The 21,698-nt window shown below is 39.5% G+C and overlaps 1 pseudogene; it reads left to right on the forward strand.

Moving 5' to 3' along the window:
* Nucleotides 1-1,919: 1,919 nt before the first annotated feature.
* Nucleotides 1,920-21,158, forward strand: LOC107814640 (putative late blight resistance protein homolog R1A-3; annotated as a pseudogene).
* The last annotated feature ends 540 nt before the right edge of the window (nt 21,159-21,698 follow it).

Below are 21,698 nucleotides of genomic sequence, written 5' to 3' on the forward strand. Positions count from 1 at the left end.
GCCTCCGATGTTCACTCATTCGATACAACTGGTAATAGCATCTTCTTTTTTTCGAATCGGACCACGAATTCTCATAGTAATTCAGACTCATCTTGTGCAATTCTGAATATGTCTGCCTTCCTGGTTTGGACCTTCCTTACCCCGACATGGGCTTTGATGAATGAATTTGCAAGCATTTCAAAAGTGTCAATTGAATACTCAGGTAAGAGTGAATACCATGTCAGAGCCCCCTTTGTGAGGGTTTCACCAAACTTTTCAGTAAGACCGATTCGATCTCATGTTGAGCCAAATTGTTTCCTTTCACAACTGTGGTGTAGGTTGTAATGTGCTCCTGCAGATCCGAAGTCCCATCATATTCTGGTATGTCCAACATTTTAAACCTCTTTGGAATCATCTCCGGTGTAGCACTCGATTTAAACGACATTCCTGTTGTTATTACCAGATCCGTTACTGGTCCCACCGGCATTGTCAGAATCGGTCTCACCCCTTATGGGTGTTATTATCGACTCTTTGAGCCATTTGATTTGCGGGAACACTGAGAGAAACTGGGCCCTTCCGTTTGCTTTATTGGAAGCAACCGACAACACTATGATTGTCTTTTGTTGTTCCCTTAAGATTTTCACTGTTTCAACGACATGTTCCTCCTCTACGTCATCAGGAGTTGGTTCTCGCACATGCTAGGGATACTGTCCTTCATGAACCGGGGTTGCTTCATCCCCTTCGTTACGGGTGTAGTTAATTGAGTCTCATGTTGAGGCAATTATTTGTGTCAATGTTGTGTGTGATGATGATATCATTAGCGGCCATTTCTGATTTCTTGCTAAGGATAAATCAAACAAGTTAGTAATAAATGCAACGATAAAAAAAATTACGCAATTGGCTAAGCCACACGGTGGGCACCAAATTGTTTACCCAAAAAAGGTAAAGTTAAATTTGTTACGTGGTTTATAGACAAGCGGACTGATTTGATCCAAAAATGATAAAATAATAAGCTTAAAAATAAGACTTAGCAATTGAAATTAGAGAGAATGATAAGCCTGGCTCCGAGTACAATGTCTCGCAGGACAGAGATGAAAGCAATAATGAGAACGAATAGAGTGGTTATTTCAAGAGCAAAAGTGAAATGTAGCATAAGTTGGACAAGAATTTCGTGTCTCACAATGGTTGTTGAGCCTGTTATTTATAATTATACCTTGCGAAGCAAGATCCTAGGATCAAGCTCCACTTAAATGATAATAAAGGAGTCATTGATGAATATGTAACGGCAGGCCATGAACGCAAATATTTTCTACAATGGTTGCACATTTAATGTTAGGGAATATTATATATTGTATGTTATCGATCGCAAATATTCGATCTGCCCTCGTTGATCGTGCTCCCTTCGGGATTTTCCCGATGTCAATTGCGGTTGTTGTTCCTGGCACTGGCCGTTACTTGACTTGCCTTTTACCTGTCTTTGATTCCACGTGTCACGCTATTATTCGACCATTTATTTTAAATCAAATTTACCCTATAGACTAGAAAACGTTTTTGTTTTTCTTCTCGGTAATCCTAATAAAGCTTAGGCAATATAAAATAGAAAAGATGTACTCTAAAGAGACTCGCCCGAGTAAAAAAGAAAGCAATGTTGTCATCATAGACTAGGCTTAAATTGATTAGACACCGACAACTTAGCTTTCTTCCTAAAATTTATCAACGGACTTCTTATAAACGGAGAAGTGAAATGAAGCAACATTTACAATAGAAAGTAAGACAATAGGAGGTTTGGGAAATTTTCCATAACCAAAATGGTACAATAGGTGTGTAATCTTTCACAAGCATTATAGCTTCTAACAGTAGATATTGAAAAAACGTGAACAAAAAAAGTTATTGTTAATGAAACTAATATTACAAGAGTTGGTGAACTTGCAGGAATTTTCTACTTTATCTAGAGAAGATGGCTCAAAATGATATTGAGGATATGTTAGATAACCTAAGAAGGATCAAGATCAGAGGTCATGATCTGAACAACATCAAGATTAAGACACTTGAAATGGAGCTAAGATTTTTGAGTACTTTTCTCAAATACCATCATCTTCTTTTGCCTGATTCCTTAGTCAAAATCGCAAAGAAGGCCCAACTAATTGATGAAATGCTTCAGTCAGTTTTTGATGAATGCAAAACTAACCTTAATGTGGAAAGGCTAGTTTCACAGTTGCTGGAATTCATTGAAGGTAATACCAGCTTAAGGTACAATTTTGAGTTGAATCATTCCCATCTATCAGAATATATGGATTGCCTCGACAAGAATCTAAATGATGTACAAATGTTCTTCGAATTGGATGCTACTGAATGGATCTTGGAATTGGATGCTACTGAATGGACGAATGAAATGCTTCAGCTTAATCGATTTTTAGAGCAAGTGAAAATCATTCAAAAGAAAATGAAATTTTTGAGATACTTATATGCTACGGAGATAAATAGTTACATCGACCATGAGAAGCTGGAAGGTCTGGAGACACGAATTCAGTTCATGGCTGACAATGTGGGACAGTTCTGCCTTGCTCTTTGGCTTACTAAGGTTGAAGATGATATAGATTCAGATGAAGATACAGATGAGGATGAAAATGATTTGGTGAGTAAACCTCCATATCTATTATGTCTGATTAAGCTAGTGGAGCTGGAAATGAAGAAGACTTTTCTTGGTAAAATAAGGGCTTCAAAGTTCAGTCAATCAAGAACTTTCAAAAAGCAGAAATTCCCTAAAGATTTTTCAAAGCAGCTCCACAGTCTGCTGGTGTGTCTCAAGTGTAAGAAGCGTAATAACTTTTCTGATACTATCTCTGTTCGAAATATTAATGTGGCAATAGAGTTCTTGTTGGTCTTTCTTGCTGATGTGCCAAATCATGTTATTAATGGTAAGAAGTTGAATGAGGTCTTGGAAGAGGTTGGAGCTCTTGTCGGCGATGTTCTATGTTTAATTCATAGCTCTATTATCAAAGATGATACTAGCAAGATAAACATTTGCTTCATACAAATATTGGAGAAAACTGAAAATCTAAAGGCACAACTGGAGAGGTACTACAAATCCTTAAAATTCACTCCATCTCAGTTTCCCACAGCTGGTGGATTGACCTTTCTGAGTTCTCTATTAAGGAAATTGAATACGATGATAAAATCTAAGTTAGGTTTAGATTTCATGATGAAGCCTCATATTGTTATTTTAGAGAAAGAGCTCTCATATCTAACATCTGTTTTCAGAGCTATTGCAAAGGTGCAACATGAACATGATGTTGAAGTTTGGCAAAATGCCAAAGTCCCACATTGGTTGGGAGTTAAGTTTGGAGGGGATTTTTCCCCTATAAAAGAAGCCCTAATGTTTAGGATTGAAACACACCTCTCATTTGCCTTCTCATCTGTTTAAGGCATTTGTATCTTCTCTCTTTAGTATTATTTCACTTGTATTTTTGGAGTGAAATAAAATATTGGTTGTGTCCGAGGAGTAGACAAAATTAGCCGAACCTCGTAAATTCTGGTGTTCCCTTTATTGTTGCTTTATTGTCTTATTTATTATTTGGTGGCTGTCATAATTTTGGTATATTAGTTGTGACTTATTCACACTATATACATTTGGCTTCCGCAACAATTGGTATCAGAGCCAAGGTACTGTCTAAGTATGCTCTGTGGTTGCAGCATAGTCTGATCTTCTACATCAGAAAAGATTTATCTTGGTAACTGAGTCAAGGTTCTGTCTGAGTATGCTCTGTAGTTGCAGCTTAGTCTGATCTTCTACATCAGAAAGGAAATAATCTTGATTTGTGTCGTCAGCTATTAAATAATATTTGTGTCAAATATGGGGGATAATAAACAAGAAGAATCTACATCAAGTGTCAACAATACGTCATCATTGACATCTTTGCTTATGACAAGAATTGTGTCAAATGCGAAATTTGCGGTAGAAATTTTTGACGGGTCCGGACATTTTGGGATGTGGCAAGGCGAGGTTCTAGATGTCCTTTTTCAACAAGGGCTAGATCTGGCCATTGAAGAAAAGAAACCAGATGTTATTGGAGAAGAAGATTGGAGAATTATCAACCGTGTTACTTGCGGTACCATTCGATCCTACCTTGCTAGAGAGCAGAAATATCCATACACAAAGGAGACTTCTGCAAGTAAATTATGGAAAGCACTAGAGGATAAATTTTTGAAGAAAAACAGTCAAAATAAATTGTACATGAAGAAGAGACTGTTTTACTTCACCTATGTTCCTGGTACCACGATGAATGAACATATCACCAGTTTCAATAAGTTGGTCACAGATTTGCAAAATATGGATACAACTTATGATGATGGTGACTTGGCCTTAATGTTGTTGGCGTCACTTCCTGATGAGTACGAGCACCTTGAAACTACTCTACTCCATGGAAATGACGAAATTTCTCTCAGAGAAGTTTGTTCAGCTTTGTACAGCTATGAACAAAGAAAGCGAGAAAAACAGAAGGGCGGAGAAGGAGAAGCACTATTTGTGAGGGGTCGTCCTCAAAATCAAACGAGGACAAAGAAGGGAAGATCCAAGCCAAGATCCAGACCCAGCAAAGATGAATGTGCCTTTTGTCGAGAAAAAGGGCACTGGAAGAAAGACTGTCCGAAGTTGAAGAATAAGACCAAACATAACAATGGAAAGGCTATTATGGATTCAAATGTAGCTGATTGTGATGATTCAGACTTCTCATTAGTTACAACAGAGTCATCAACATCATCAGACATATGGTTGATGGACTCGGCTTGTAGCTATCATATGTGTCCCAACAGGGACTGGTTCGTGGAATTTCAAGAAAGAGAATATGGAGTCATCCACACAGCGGATAACAGCCCTCTTACCTCATATGGCATTGGTTCAATACGATTAAGGAACCATGATGGAATGATCAGAACATTGATAGATGTTCGATATGTACCGGATTTGAAGAAGAATCTCATCTCTGTGGGAGCCCTAGAATCAAAAGGGTTCAAAATCATTGCAGAAAATGGAGTGATGAGAGTATGCTCCGGTGCACTAGTGGTAATGAAGGCTAATCGGAAGAATAATAATATGTACCGCTATCGTGGCAGTACAGTTATTGGGACAGCGACAGTAACATCCAGTGACGACAAAGAGGCAGAAGCAACCAAGCTATGGCACATGCGCTTGGGACATGCTGGAGGAAAATCCTTGAAAACTCTATCAGATCAAGGATTGTTAAAAGGAGTAAAGGCTTGCAACTTGGAGTTTTGTGAGCATTGTGTTAAAGGGAAACAGACAAGGGTTAAATTTGGTACAGCAATCCATAATACTAAAGGCATTTTGGATTATGTACACTCTGATGTTTGGGGTCCTTCCAAAACACCTTCATTGGGTGGGAAGCACTATTTTGTAACCTTTGTTGATGATTTTTCCCGAAGAGTATGGGTGTATACAATGAAGAGCAAAGATGAAGTGTTGGGAATTTTTCTCAAATGGAAGACGATGGTGGAGAATCAGACAGGCAGGAGAATCAAGTGTATTCGCACAGACAATGGAGGTGAATACAAAAATGATCATTTCAATAAGGTCTGTGAAAATGATGGCATCGTTCGACACTTCACTGTTAGACATACACCACAACAGAATGGAGTGGCAGAACGTATGAACCGGACCTTGCTGGAGAAGGTACGGTGTATGTTGTCCAATGCTGGCTTGGGCAAAGAATTTTGGGCTGAGGCAATTACATATGCATGCCACCTCATTAATCGTCTACCATCTGCTGCTATTGATGGCAAAACACCATTTGAAAAATGGTACGGAAAACCTGCTGTAGATTATAACTCTTTGCACGTGTTTGGCTCAACTGCATATTATCATGTGACGGAGTCAAAATTAGATCCAAGGGCAAAGAAGGCTATTTTTATGGGAATTACTTCTGGAGTCAAAGGATAAAGCTTATGGTGTCCTATGACAAAGAAAGTAATATTCAGCAGAGATGTTACCTTTGATGAATTTGCTATGGTAAATAAGGTAACAGAAGATACCAAACAAAACGAAGGTGCTTCTAAGCAGGTGGAGTTTGAGGGAAAATTTATTTTTCCTACACAAGAAGCAGAGGAGGAAACAAATGAAGATTACCCTCTGGAAGGAGAGCCAGTAGAGGAGATTCCAACTCAGGAATCTCAACAACAACTTGAATCAATAGCAACCAGCAGGCCAAAAAGAACAATAACGAAACCTGTTCGTCTCATAGAGACAGTTGCTTGTGCAACCTCAATTGTAGCTGATGATGTTCCTACCACTTATAAAGACGCAGTCCAAAGTTCAGAAGAAGATAAGTGGAGGATTGCCATGAATGATGAAATACAGTCCTTTCATCAGAATCATACATGGAGATTGGCCAATCTCCCGAAGGGAAAGAAAGCAATTGGGTGCAAATGGGTATTTGCAAAGAAAGAAGGATTTCCTAACCAATTAGATGTTCGCTACAAAGCAAGATTGGTGGCCAAAGGATATGCTCAAAAGGAGGGAATTGATTACAATGAAGTGTTTTCTCCAGTTGTAAAACATTCCTCCATTAGAATTATGTTGGCTTTGGTAGCACAATTGGATTTGGAACTAGTTCAGATGGATGTAAAAACTGCGTTTTTACATGGAAACTTGGAGGAGGAAATCTACATGACTCAGCCAGAAGGATTCAAAGTTGCTGGAAAAGAAAATATGGTGTGCAAACTTGAAAAATCGTTGTACGGATTGAAACAATCTTCTAGACAATGGTACAAGCGATTTGACGAGTTTATGTTGCGGCAAGGGTACAAGAGAAGCAAATACGATCATTGCGTATATTTGCACAAGCTTAAAGATGGTTCCTTTGTATATCTTCTCCTATATGTTGATGATATGTTGATAGCTTCCAAGAATTTGGAAGAAATTGATAAGTTGAAGATTCAACTGAAGAAGGAGTTCGAGATGAAGGATTTGGGTGAGGCAAAGAAAATTCTTGGCATGGAGATAATTAGAGATAGACGTTCAAAGAAACTCTGTTTATCTCAAAAGGAATATTTAAAGAGAGTACTTCAACGTTTTGGCATAGATGACAAGACTAAGCCAGTTAGTACTCCACTTGCTTCCCATTTTAAGCTAAGTACTACTATGTCGCCAATGGATGAAGCTGAACGAGAGTATATGTCAAAGGTACCATACGCAAATGATGTTGGTAGCTTGATGTATGCAATGGTTTGCACAAGGCCTGACATTTCACAAGCTGTTGGAGTTATTAGCAGATATATGCACAATCCAGGGAAGGAGCATTGGCAAGCTGTGAAGTGGATTCTACGGTATATTCATAATACTGTAGATGTCGGGTTAGTTTTTGAGCAGGAAGACAATCAGTCTGTAGTTGGATATTGTGACTCAGATTTTGCGGGTGATATGGACAAACGAAGATCAACTACTGGTTATGTGTTTACTTTTGCAAAGGCACCAGTTAGTTGGAAGTCTACTTTGCAGTCAACAGTTGCTTTGTCTACAACAGAGACAGAGTACATGGCTATTACAGATGCTGTGAAAGAGGCAATTTGGCTTCAAGGATTGCTAAAGGAGCTTGGTGTTGAACAAAAAGGTATCACAATTTTTGTGATAGTCAAAGTGCTATTCAATTAGCGAAGAACCAAGTTTATCATGCAAGGACGAAGCACATTGATGTTCGATATCATTTTGTACGAGAAATCATAGAAAAAGGTGGAGTCACGGTGAAGAAAATTCATACTACAGAGAATCCTGCTGATATGCTGACAAAGGTGGTGACTGCGGTCAAGTTTCAACATTGTTTGGATTTGATCAACATTGTTGAACACTGAAGATTGAAGATGAAGACACAACCAAAATTTGTTATTGAGAGAGAATTGAAAATGTGGAATTTTGCCAAGGTGGAGATTTGTTGAAGTTTGGCAAAATGCCAAAGTCCCACATTGGTTGGGAGTTAAGTTTGGGGGGGATTTTTCCCCTATAAAAGAAGGTCTAATGTTTAGGATTGAAACACACCTCTTATTTGCCTTCTCATATGTTTAAGGCATTTGTATCTTCTCTCTTTAGTATTATTTCACTTGTATTTTTGGAGTGAAATAAAATATTGGTTGTGTCCAAGGAGTAGGCAAAATTAGCCGAACTTCGTAAATTCTGGTGTTCCCTTTATTGTTGTTTTATTGTCTTATTTATTATTTGGTGGCTGTCATAATTTTGGTATAGTAGTTGTGACTTATTCACACTATATACATTTGGCTTCCACAACACATGAAATTCTTAAAGATCTTCAGAGGCATACTATCAATTTGGCATACGAAGCTGAAGTTGCCATTGACTCTATTCTTGGTCAATATAATGCTCTTTGGTATCTTTTTTGCTCACTTCCTACAATCTTAAAAGAGATCAAGCATATTAGTGCGGAGGTGACCAGGATGTGGTCGGAGAACTTTGCTCTTAAACCCTGCTCTATGGTAGAGCCATCTAAACATATGCCAACTCAACATAACAATCTTATGAATGATGAGGAGATAGTTGGTTTTGAGAATGACACGAAAAGAATAATTCGGTATCTGACACGGGGGACAAATGTGCTAGATGTCATCCCAATTGTTGGGATTGGGGGACAAGGTAAAACAACTTGTGCTAGAAAGTTGTATAATAATGACATCATTGTTTATCATTTTGATGTTCGAGCATTCTGCATTATTTCCCAAACATATAGCCGGAGAGTGCTATTACAAGAGATTTTCAATCAAGTTACCGGTTCCAAGGACAAAGCAGATGAGGTTGGCGAACTAGCTGACATGTTGAGGAAAAGCTTAATAGGAAAGCGATATCTCATTGTCTTGGATGATATGTGGGATTTTATGGCATGGGATGACTTAAGACTTTGTTTCCCTGATGCTGTAAATAGAAGCAGAATTATAGTAACAACTCGTCTTGAGAAAGTGGGTGAACATGTCAAACTCCATACTGATCTTTATTTCCTTCCATTCCTCACACCCGAAGAGAGTAGGGAATTGTTGCAGAAAAAAGTGTTTCAAAACGAATCTTGCCCACCTGAACTACACAATGTGAGTCTAGATGTTGCAAGACGATGCAAAGGGTTGCCCCTAGTGGTTGTCTTGGTAGCTGGTGTTAGGACCCGGTGGCACTAAACACTACTGCACAGTGGAATAAAATAAATGATCAACGAAACCAAAAATAAATGACACAATATTTAACGTGGTTCACCTAAAACGTTTAGGCTACGTCCACAAATCCGACACCAACTTCCACTAAAACATTTAGCAGGCATACAAAGAGAGACTTCCCCAATAATTTGGAGGTACAACAATTCCTGAGCTCTACCCAAAATAGTGGCGCACACAAAAGTGTTTCCCGAAAAATACCCGACTAGTATTTCTACTCACTATTTTGTCACTCCCCTGTTAGGAAACATTCCTAAAGGAACTATATCTCTCTCCCTCTCAAACTCTTTCTTCTTGAGTTTTGATATTTTTTTTTTGGTGTGTTATACAATGAAATGGAAGGGGGTATTTATAGTTTTGAGATAGGGACCAAAAGTGCAAATCTCACCTACCAAGAAGGATCAATTTGCAATATTCCCATCTCACCTACCACTCATTGCATCATTGCTTATCTCACTAAGGAGAGTTGCATCATTGCTTACCTCTCCCCTACATCACCATAATTGTTGGAAAAACTAACAATTCTCCCCCTTCCAACTATATGGTGGATCCACTATCCCTGCAGCTTCTCTACAGAACTCAAACTTCCATTTCGGTAAAGTCTTGGTCAACATGTCCGATCCATTTTCGTCTGTATGGATCTTTTCAAGCCGCAACATCCTCTTCTCCAACACATCCCTGATCCAATTATATCTTACATCAATATGTTTGGATCTGGAATGGAATGGGGCATTCTTCGCAAGGTGGATAGCACTTTGACTATCACAAAATAACTGATAACCGTCTTGCGAAAATCCAAGTTCAGTTAAGAACTTCTTCATCCATATCAATTCTTTGCAAGCCTCCGTTGCTGCGATGAATTCAGCTTCAGTAGTTGATAATGCAACACATTTTTGCAACTTTGATTGCCATGACACAGCTCCCCCTGAAAAGTTAATCAAGTATCCTGAAGTTGATTTTCTAGAATCAACATCTCCGGCCATATCTGCATCAGTATAGCCAACCAACACAAGGTTGTCTTCTCCAAAACATAAGCATAGTTTGGAGGTTCCTCGAAGATACCTGAGAATCCACTTAACAGCATCCCAATGTTCCTTTCCTGGATTAGAAAGAAATCTACTTACCACTCCTACAGCGTGAGCGATATCTAGCCGTGTACAAACCATGGCATACATCAAACCTCCTACTGCTGAAGCATATGGAATCCGCTCCATCTTTCTTCTGTCATCATCTGTTGACGGGCTTTGCTTGGTGCTCAATCTAAAGTGGTTAGCAAGAGGACAGCTAACTGCTTTAGTTTTCTCCATGTTGAACCGTTGAAGTACCTTCTCGATGTACTTCTCCTGAGACAACCATAACTTCTTGGCTTCTCGGTCTCGCATAATCCTCATCCCAAGGATCTGTTTTGCTGGCCCCAAGTCTTTCATGGCGAAGAACTTGCTTAGCTGTTCTTTTAAGCTATTAATTCTGGAAACATTCTGGCCAACAATCAACATATCATCCACATAGAGCAATAGGATGATGAAATCATCGTCAGAAAACTTCTGAGTGAACACACAATGGTCTGAAGTTGTCTTCTTGTAGCAGTGTTGCCCCATCACCGACTCGAACTTCTTGTACCACTGCCTTGGTGCCTGTTTTAAGCCATAGAGGCTTTTCCTCAATCTACAAACGCAGTCCTCTTTCCCCTTTTGCTGGAAACCGTCTGGTTGCTCCATGTATATCTCCTCTTCCAAATCACCATGTAGGAAGGCAGTTTTTACATCCATCTGCTCAACCTCCAGGTTGAGGCTTGCTGCTAATCCCAGCACCGTGCGTATTGAGGTCATTTTCACAACTGGTGAGAATATTTCATCAAAGTCAATGCCTTTCCTTTGATTGAAACCTTTGACGACCAATCTTGCTTTGAATCTCGGAAGGGAATTGTGTTCATCATGCTTCATCTTGAACACCCACTTATTCTTCAAAGCTCTCTTGCCTTTCGGCAACTTCACCAGCTCAAACGTCTTGTTCTCATGCAAGGATTTCATCTCGTCTTGCATGGCTTCTATCCACTTCTCCTTATGTTCATCATCAATAGCTTCTTCAAAGCTGTCGGGTTCTCCCCCGTCAGTGAGTAACACATACTCATGTGGAGAATATCTGGTAGACTGTTGCACAACTCTTCCAGATCTTGTGTGATAAGGAGGGTTATTGAGGATTGGTGGTTGAGGTTGATCCTCCTCGTCTGCATCATCATCACCATTGTCCTCGTTACCTTCAGTATCTGCTGGTTCATCTTCATTAGGAAGATCAGAGGCTTCAGGTTGATTATCCTGAACATCATCTCCAACTTGTCTCGGCACCACTGTTGGAGGCAACTCAAACTCAGCAGAATCATCAGTGGACTTGTCTACTTTGTCAATGTCTTCAATTGTTTGGTCCTCAACGAACACGACATCTCGACTCCTGACGAGCTTCTTCTGCACCGGATCATAGAACTTATAGCCAAGCATGTCTTGACCATAGCCGATGAATACACACTCCCTTGTCTTGACATCAAGTTTGCTCCTTTCATCTTTCGGAACATGGACATAGGCTTTGCAGCCAAATACCCGTAATTGATCATAAGAGATATCTCTTCCTGACCAAATCTTTTCTGGAGCCTCGTACTGAAGAGGGACACAGGGTGAATGGTTCAGCACATAGGCTGCTGTAACTAGAGCTTCACCCCAGAAAGCCTTTGGTAACTTTGAATGAGAGAGTAAACATCTGGTTCTCTCGATCAAAGTTCTGTTCATCCTTTCAGCCAAGCCATTCAACTGGGGAGTTTTAGGAGGTGTGAACTGATGTCGAATACCATGCTCTTTACAGTAAGCATCAAATTGACCCTGGTATTCACCGCCATTGTCTGTCCGGATGCACTTCAACTTCTTACCAGTCTCTCTTTCCACCAAGGTCAGAAACTGTTTGAAAACTTGAAACACTTGATCATTGGTCTTCAGCGTGTATACCCATGTCTTTCGTGAATGATCATCAATAAAGGTCATGAAATATCGGGCACCACCGAGGGACTTCTTGAAAGGTCCACATACATCTGAGTGTACCAGATCCAACACATTTTGCCTTCTGGAAGGAGGGAATCTTTTGAACGAAACTCTGTTTTGTTTCCCAGCTAAACAGTCATCACACTTCTTCAACTGGGTCTGGTTTAGACCTGGTAAGGCGTTCTTTTTTACCAAATGTGCCATTGACTTCTCACTCATGTGGCCAAGACGTCTATGCCACAACTTGATATTGCTATCATTCTCCGCAACATTTATAACTTGTTGGGAGATGCTCGCCTGGGTCACGTACAACTTTGACTGCTTCGTGCCCCGCGCCACCACCAATGAGCCCTTCGTGAGCTTCCATTGGCCATTATGGAAGGTATTGCAGTAACCTTCCTCATCGAGCTTGTCTACGGAGATCAGATTCAGGCGCATATCTGGAACATGCCTGACATCTCTTAAAAGTAGCTTCATCCCATTCATGGTCTCTAGGCAAACATCACCTTTGCCTACAACTGTTGAGAAATTGGCATTTCCCATCTTTACACGACCAAAGTCTCCAGGTGTGTAAGATGAGAAGAGTTCTCTCCGTGGCGTCGCATGAATGGTAGCCCCACTATCAATCACCCAGGTCATCTCTTGGGTTGTCAGATTGATAATGTCGTCATCGTAGACAACGTTGAACTCACCAAAGGAGTTCGTTTCATCATCACTGCTTTCTTCGGGCTTCACCGTTTTGCCTTTGTTCTTCTTCTGGTCATTCTGGAACTGTCGGCAAAATCTTTTGATATGCCCCTTCTTTTTGTAGTAATGGCACTCAACATTTGCAAATTTGTTGGATTTACCTCTTCTCTTATCTCTGTTACTCTAGCTCTTATTTTGACTTTTCCCCCTGGTCGTAACAGCCAACACCTCTGACTGTGAAGAAGATGTTCCTTGTGATCGGCGTCTCATTTCTTCATTCAGAATGCCACTCTTGACTGTCTCCATGTTTACCACACCGTTGGGTGCAGAATTGGTGATTGAAACCTTCAAGGTTTCCCATGACTCTGGGAGTGTTGCCAGCACCATAAGAGCAAGTACCTCGTCATCGAACTTTATGCCCATTCCCGACAACTGGTCGACAATCCCTTGTATTTCATTAAGGTGATCTGCCACAGTTGTCCCTTCTACATATTTTACTTGCATTAATTTTGTCAAGTAAAATAATTTGTTGTTACCTGTTTTAGAGGCATACAACTCTTCGAGCTTGTCCCATAACGACCTTGCATGTGTCACACCAGAAATGTGGTTGTACACATTGTCTTCAACAAATTGCCGTATGTAGCCGCACACTTGGTTGTGCTCAAATTCCCAGTCCTCGTCTGACTTATCTTCAGGTTTCTGAGAACTGAACACCGGTAGGTGCATCTTTGTCACGAACAGGAGATCCTTCATCTTGTTTCTCCATAAGTGATAATTTGTGCCATTCAAGTTGACTATCTTGCTTGTCCTCGCCTCCATTTAGATCAGAATTTGACAGACTTCTGCAATCTAAAAAAAAATCCGACGGTGAATAGTAACCGTGGATATGAATAGTGCCCGTATGGATGAATAGTACTCGTACGTATAAATAGTACCGTACGTATGAATAGTACTCTAACCAAAGCTCTGATACCACTTGTTAGGACCCGGTGACACTAAACACTACTGCACAGCGGAATAAAATAAATGATCAATGAAACCAAAAATAAATGACACAATATTTAACGTGGTTCACCTAAAACGTTTAGGCTACGTCCACAAATCTGACACCAACTTCCACTAAAACATTTAGCAGGCATACAAAGAGAGACTTCCCCAATAATTTGGAGGTACAACAATTCCTGAGCTCTACCCAAAATAGTGGCGCACACAAAAGTGTTTCCCGAAAAATACCCGACTAGTATTTCTACTCACTATTTTGTCACTCCCCTGTTAGGAAACATTCCTAAAGGAACTATATCTCTCTCCCTCTCAAACTCTTTCTTCTTGAGTTTTGATATATTTTTTTTGGTGTGTTATACAATGAAATGGAAGGGGGTATTTATAGTTTTTTGAGATAGGGACCAAAAGTGCAAATCTCACCTACCAAGAAGGATCAATTTGCAATATTTCCATCTCACCTACCACTCATTGCATCATTGCTTATCTCACTAAGGAGAGTTGCATCATTGCTTACCTCTCCCCTACATCACCATAATTGTTGGAAAAACTAACAGCTGGGATAATCAAAAAGAAGAAAATGGAAATATCTTGGTGGCATGAGGTTAAAAAAGCTCTATTTTCCTATCTTGACCGTGAGTCTGAAGACTATAGTCGGGCAACTATGAAGTTAAGTTATGATAACTTACCCGACTATTTAAGACCTTGCCTTCTCTACATGGGGATGTTTCCAGAGGACGAAAGGATCCCAATGTCTAAATTGATAAGTTTATGGATAGCAGAAGGCTTCGTGCAGAACATTGAATCTGGGAGATTAATGGAAGAGATAGCTGAAGGTTACTTGATGGATCTCATTAGCAGCAATGTTGTAATGGTTTCAAGGAGAAGTTATAACGGTAAAGTCAAATACTGCCAGGTTCATGATGCAGTACTTCACTATTGCTTGGAGAAGAGAAGAAAAGTTTATGTTGGCAGTGAGGGGGAACATTCAACCTTCTGATTTGAAGGAAAGTCGAGTGAGCTTCAGTTACAGTAATGAGCTTTCCAAGTTTGCATCCAAAATGTGGAAGCCTTTCCACCAACACTTGAGGTCACTTATAACCACCAATAGAGAATCATTATATTGGACACCCGTCAGTCAGGTTATTAGTTTGATGAGGCTTCTTAAGGTCTTGGATTTGAGTTCCCATAGATTGAGCCGTTTGTCGTTAGCTACATTGAAGCCACTAATTCACCTCAAGTACATCGCAGCTTGCACAAATATATTTTATTTTCGTGGAAAATCACATCTGCCCCATCTAGAAACTTTAATTCTCAAGTGTTTTATGCGTACACAGTTATCAGCGAATTTTTGCAAAATGAAAAAATTTAAGGCATGTAGAGTTTACTGGAGATGGTTTTTTTTGGAGAAAGCAGATCATGGAAAAATCTTCTAAGTTGGAAAATTGGAGGATATTAAGGGTTGTTGAATTTACAGTCGATTCTGATATCTTGAATGTTTTAGCACAGAGGTGCCCTAATCTTCAAGAACTTGAAATCTCTTTTTTGGGAAATGATTCCGATGAAGAAAAGATTTGTCTCAAATTGGAGGGTCTTACACAGCTGCAATCACTTTGCATTTCCTTTCTCTTCTCCATTGTTTTACCCAAGTTACACTTGCCTTCAAATATAAAGAAATTGTTACTATCCTGGAATCGGATGGAAATCATGATTTTCTTCATTGCGGGACTACCAAGTCTGGAGTATCTCGAATTAAGAGATCCGAAATATTTTCATTCCGGAGAGTGGTGCCTTGGAGATATCACGTTCCCTAAACTTAGGTTCTTGAAACTGAGCTACTTGTTGCGGAAGCCAAATGTATATAGTGTGAATAAGTCAAAACTACTATACCAAAAATTATGACAACCACCAAATAATAAATAAATAAGACAATAAAGCAACAATAAAGAGAACACCAGAATTTAAGAGGTTCGGCTAATTTTTCCTACTCCTCGGACACAACCAATATTTTATTCCACTCCAAAAATACAAGTGAAATAATACTAAAGAGAGAAGATACAAATGCCTTAAACAGATGAGAAGGCAAATGAGAGGTGTGTTTAAATCCTAAACATTAAGCCTTCTTTTATAGGGGGAAAATCCCCCCAACTTTTGTTTTCCCACCGATGTGGGACAAACATTTTGTCAAATTCAACAAATCTCCACCTTGGCAAAATTCCACATCTTCAATTTTCTCTCAATAACAAATTTGGTTGTGTCTTCATCTTCAATCTTCAGTGTTCAACAATGTTGATCAAATCCAAACAATGTTGAAACTTGATCGCAGTCACCACCTTTGTCAGCATATCAGCAGGATTCTCCGTAGTATGAATTTTCTTCACTGTGACTCCACCTTCTTCTATGATTTCTCGTACAAAATGATACCGAACATCAATGTGCTTCGTCCTTGCATGATAAACTTGGTTCTTCGCTAATTGAATAGCACTTTGACTATCACAAAAAATTGTGATACCTTTTTGTTCAACACCAAGCTCCTTTAGCAATCCTTGAAGCCAAATTGCCTCTTTCACAGCCTCTGTAATAGTCATGTACTCTGCCTCTGTTGTAGACAAAGCAACTGTTGACTGCAAAGTAGACTTCCAACTAACTGGTGCCTTTGCAAAAGTAAACACATAACCAGTAGTTGATCTTCGTTTGTCCAGATCACCCGCAAAATCCGAGTCACAATATCCAACTACAGACTGATTGTCTTCCTGCTCAAAAACTAACCCGACATCTACAGTATTATGAATATACCGTAGAATCCACTTCACAGCTTGCCAATGCTCCTTCCCTGGATTGTGCATATATCTGCTAATAACTCCAACAGCTTGTGAAATGTCAGGCCTTGTGCAAACCATTGCATACATCAAGCTACCAACAGCATTTGCGTATGGTACCTTTGACATACACTTTCGTTCAACTTCATCCATTGGCGACATAGTAGTACTTAGCTTAAAATGGGAAGCTACTGGAGTACTAACTGGCTTAGTCTTGTCATCTATGCCAAAACGTTGAAGTACTCTCTTCAAATATTCCTTTTGAGATAAACAGAGTTTCTTTGAACGTCTATCTCTAATTATCTCCATGCCAAGAATTTTCTTTGCCTCACCCAAATCTTTCATCTCGAACTCCTTCTTCAGTTGAATCTTCAACTTATCAATTTCTTCCAAATTCTTGGAAGCTATCAACATATCATCAACATATAGGAGAAGATATACAAAGGAACCATCTTTAAGCTTGTGCAAATACACACAATGATCGTATTTGCTTCTCTTGTACCCTTGCCGCAACATAAACTCGTCAAATCGCTTGTACCATTGTCTAGAAGATTGTTTCAATCCGTACAACGATTTTTCAAGTTTGCACACTATATTTTCTTTTCCAGCAACTTTGAATCCTTCTGGCTGAGTCATGTAGATTTCCTCCTCCAAGTTTCCATGTAAAAACGCAGTTTTTACATCCATCTGAACTAGTTCCAAATCCAATTGTGTTACCAAAGCCAACATAATTCTAATGGAGGAATGTTTTACAACTGGAGAAAACACTTCATTGTAATCAATTCCCTCCTTTTGAGCATATCCTTTGGCCACCAATCTTGCTTTGTAGCGAACATCTACTTGGTTAGGAAATCCTTCCTTCTTTGCAAATACCCATTTGCACCCAATTGCTTTCTTTCCCTTCGGGAGATTGGCCAATCTCCATGTATGATTCTGATGAAGGGACTGTATTTCATCATTCATGGCAATCCTCCACTTATCTTCTTCTGAACTTTGGACAACGTCTTTATAAGTAGTAGGAACATCATCAGCTACAATTGAGGTTGCACAAGCAACCGTCTCTATGAGACGAACAGGTTTCGTTATTGTTCTTTTTGTCCTGCTGGTTGCTATTGATTCAAGTTGTTGTTGAGGTTCCTGAGTTGGAATCTCCTCTACTGGCTCTCCTTCTAGAGGATAATCTTCATTTGTTTCCTCCTCTGCTTCTTGTGTAGGAAAAATAAATTTTCCCTCAAACTCCACCTGCTTAGAAGCACCTTCATTTTGTTTGGTATCTTCTGTTACCTTATTTACCATAGCAGATTCATCAAAGGTAACATCCCTGCTGAATATTACTTTCTTTGTCATAGGACACCATAAGCGATATCCTTTGACTCCAGAAGTAATTCCCATAAAAATAGCCTTCTTTGCCCTTGGATCCAATTTTGACTCCGTCACATGATAATATGCAGTTGAGCTAAACACGTGCAAAGAGTTATAATCTATAGCAGGTTTTCCATACCATTTTTCAAATGGTGTCTTGCCATTAATAGCAGCAGATGGTAAGCGATTAATGAGGTGGCATGCATATGTAATTGCCTCAGCCCAAAATTCTTTGCCCAAGCCAGCATTGGACAACATACACCGTACCTTCTCCAGCAAGGTCCGGTTCATACGTTCTGCCACTCCATTTTGTTGTGGTGTATGTCTAACAGTGAAGTGTCGGATGATGCCATCATTTTCACATACCTTATTGAAATGATCATTTTTGTATTCACCTCCATTGTCTGTGCGAATACACTTGATCCTCCTGCCTGTCTGATTCTCCACCATCGTCTTCCATTTGAGAAAAATTCCCAACACTTCATCTTTGCTCTTCATTATATACACCCATACTCTTCGGGAAAAATCATCAACAAATGTTACAAAATAGTGCTTCCCACCCAATGAAGGTGTTTTGGAAGGACCCCAAACATCAGAGTGTACATAATCCAAAATGCCTTTAGTATTATGGATCGCTGTACCAAATTTAACCCTTGTCTGTTTCCCTTTGACACAATGCTCACAAAACTCCAAGTTGCAAGCCTTTACTCCTTTTAACAATCCTTGATCTTATAGAGTTTTCAAGGATTTTCCTCCAGCATGTCCCAAGCGCATGTGCCATAGCTTGGTTGCTTCTGCCTCTTTGTCGTCACTGGATGTCACTGTCGATGTCCCAATAACTGTACTGCCACGATAACGGTACATATTATTATTCTTCCGATTAGCCTTCATTACCACTAGTGCACCGGAGTATACTCTCATCACTCCATTTTCTGCAATGATTTTGAACCCTTTTAATTCTAGGGCTCCCACAGAGATGAGATTCTTCTTCAAATCCGGTACATATCGAACATCTGTTAATGTTCTGATCATTCCATCATGGTTCCTTAATCGTATTGAACCAATGCCATATGAGGTAAGAGGGCTGTTATCCGCTGTGTGGATGACTCCATATTCTCCTTCTTGAAATTCCACAAACCAGTCCCTGTTGGGACACATATGATAGCTACAAGCCGAGTCCATCAACCATATGTCTGATGATGTTGATGACTCTGTTGTAACTAATGAGAAGTCTGAATCATCACAATCAGCTACATTTGAATCCATAATGGCCTTTCCATTATTATATTTGGCCTTATTCTTCAACTTCGGACAGTCTTTCTTCCAGTGCCCTTTTTCTCGACAAAAGGCACATTCATCTTTGCTGGGTCTGGATTTAGACTTGGATCTTCCCTTCTTTGTCCTCGTTTGATTTTGAGGACGACCCCTCACAAATAGTGCTTCTCCTTCTCCGCCCTTCTGTTTTTCTCGCTTTCTTTGTTCATAGCTGTACAAAGCCGAACAAACTTCTCTGAGAGAAACTTCGTCATTTCCATGGAGTAGAGTAGTTTCAAGGTGCTCGTACTCATCAGGAAGTGACGCCAACAACATCAAGGCCAAGTCACCATCATCATAAGTTGTATCCATATTTTGCAAATCTGTGACCAACTTATTAAAACTGGTGATATGTTCATTCATCGTGGTACCAGGAACATAGGTGAAGTGAAATAGTCTCTTCTTCATGCACAATTTATTTTGACTGTTTTTCTTCAAAAATTTATCCTCCAGTGCTTTCCATAATCTACTTGCAGAAGTTTCCTTTGTGTATGGATATTTCTGCTCTCTAGCAAGGTAGGATCGAATGGTACCGCAAGCAACACGATTGATAATTCTCCAATCTTCTTCTCCAATAGCATCTGGTCTCTTTTCTTCAATAGCAAGATCTAGCCCTTGTTGAAAAAGGACATCTAGAAACCTCGCCTTGCCACATCCCAAAATGTCCGGACCCGTCAAATATTTCTACTGCAAATTTCGCATTTGACACAATTCTTGTCATAAGCGAAGATGCCAATGATGACGTATTGTTGACACTTGATGTAGATTCTTCTTGTTTATTGTCTCCCATCTTTGACACAAATATTATTTAATAGCTGACGACACAAATCAAGATTATTTCCTTTCTGGTGTGGAAGATCAGACTAAGCTGCAACCACAGAGCATACTAAGACAGAATCTTGACACAGTTACCAAGATAAATCTTTTCTGATGTGGAAGATCAGACTATGTTGCAACCACAGAGCATACTAAGACAGTACCTTGGCTCTGATACCAATTGTTGCGGAAGCCAAATGTATATAGTGTGAATAAGTCACAACTACTATACCAAAAATTATGACAACCACCAAATAATAAATAAATAAGACAATAAAGCAACAATAAAGAGAACACCAGAATTTACGAGGTTCGGCTAATTTTGCCTACTCCTCGGACACAACCAATATTTTATTCCACTCCAAAAATACAAGTGAAATAATACTAAAGAGAGAAGATACAAATGTCTTAAACAGATGAGAAGGCAAATGAGAGGTGTGTTTAAATCCTAAACATTAAGCCTTCTTTTATAGGGGTAAAATCCCCCCAACTTTTGTTTTCCCACCGATGTGGGACAAACATTTTGTCAAATTCAACACTACTTACATATCTCAAGGTGGGAAGCCTCAGAGGAATCTTTTCCCCAGCTTGAAACACTTGTTATAAAAGTGTGCGAGTATCTCAAGGAGATCCCCGTTAGCTTTGCGGATATTCCAAATCTGAAACAGATTAAGTTGATGCAAACAATATGTTCAATACAGGATCGTCTTGGAAATATCCGGAAGCTGTGAGTCAAGCACGTGCTTGTCACAATAACATGGTATAGTTTTCACTTTTTTCTTTTTCCCTCCCCCCTATATTAGATGTTTGCTTTCTCTTAATTTCAATCTCAAATTAACGAGGATGTGTTGAATACACTTGCTTAGGAAACTGAAGCAAAAGCACAGACAGAGTGGACGGATGGAGTTCTTTCATAGCAAATTGTTGTAGTCATGCTGGGGTCTATTATGCAGCTAGCGGAAACCCCAATCTCCTTATACTGTAACATTACTACTGATTATTGCTAAGTCTGTTTTGATTGATTAATTGAGACGCATACCCTCTTTTATCTGTATGTTTCTAATGAGCCTAAGACTGAGCCTACCAAGGTGAATTGCAAGATGATACAAGCTGATTTGAAAGGTTTTTATAGGCGCAAGGCCTTTGATTTAGGCCCTAATATCCTGATACCAAATGATTATTTAGAAGAAATCTGTCTTTGATTTAATTATCTTGTGATTGTTCTTCATATATACCGGTGTGTTATAGAAGATTTAATCCCCAAGGAAGTGTCAATCTTAAAGAGGTTGCATACCTTGAAATAGGCAATTGTAAAGCTAGGTGAGTGTCAGTACTATGTGACAGACATCAAGGATGTGATTTCAACAACAACAACAACAACCTAGTATAATCCCACTTAGTGGGGTCTGGGGAGGGTACTGTGTACACAGACCTTACCCCTACCCTGGGGTAGAGAGGCTATTTCCAAATAGACCCC

This window comes from Nicotiana tabacum, chromosome 7 (assembly GCF_000715075.1).
Source record: "Nicotiana tabacum cultivar K326 chromosome 7, ASM71507v2, whole genome shotgun sequence".
In the NCBI taxonomy this organism is placed as follows: Eukaryota; Viridiplantae; Streptophyta; class Magnoliopsida; order Solanales; family Solanaceae; genus Nicotiana; species Nicotiana tabacum.